This window comes from Mastomys coucha, unplaced genomic scaffold (assembly GCF_008632895.1).
Source record: "Mastomys coucha isolate ucsf_1 unplaced genomic scaffold, UCSF_Mcou_1 pScaffold21, whole genome shotgun sequence".
NCBI lineage: Eukaryota > Metazoa > Chordata > Mammalia > Rodentia > Muridae > Mastomys > Mastomys coucha.
Genome location: NW_022196904.1, coordinates 92,877,519 through 92,878,165, shown reverse-complemented (window position 1 = coordinate 92,878,165; position 647 = coordinate 92,877,519). Strand labels below are relative to the sequence as shown.

The window sequence follows — 647 nt, the reverse complement described above, 5'->3', positions numbered from 1 at the left end:
ATTCAGATAAATTGAAATTATGTAACTTTTCATAATGCAATAAAGCTTTAAAAAAAAAAAAGAAACTTCGTAAATGCCATGCAGTGGTGGCACATGCCTTTAATCCCAGCACTTGGGAGGGAGAGGCAGGTGGATTTCTGAGTTCGAGGCCAGCTTGATCTACAGAGTGAATTCCAGGATAGCCAGGGCTACACAGAGAAACCTTGTCTTGAAAAGAAAAAAAAAAGAAGAAGAAGAAACTTCACAAATGATGAAATGCAGGCCAAGGGGATTCCACAAAGGACTCCACCCAAGAGGAAAAGAAAGAGAGTTAAACAGAGAATTAATACTTAGTATTTGTGGGTAATCAGTTTGTCCCTCAGCCTCTATCTAGACAACAAAGAGAATGAATAAAATGGAAGAAGACAGCAAAGAAGAAGAGGAGAAAGATCACAGCAAAGCCATGGAGCTTGAGGAACCACATCCCGCCTCAGAACCCGCTGAGGGAAAGGATAATTAAGCTGCCATTCCTGGAGTCTTTAAAGGCTTACTTGACATATTTTCGAGACAACTTAAAACAAGGAAGAATGCCTACTGATAAACTCCCTCACTCTTGTAAATGTAGTGTTAATCAGGAGTTAGAGAATTACTTCATTAGAATGAATTAG

General features: G+C 39.3%; 1 pseudogene; it reads left to right on the top strand.

Moving 5' to 3' along the window:
• The window catches only part of LOC116101322, a 3,573-nt pseudogene extending 2,926 nt beyond the window's left edge, over positions 1 to 647 (top strand).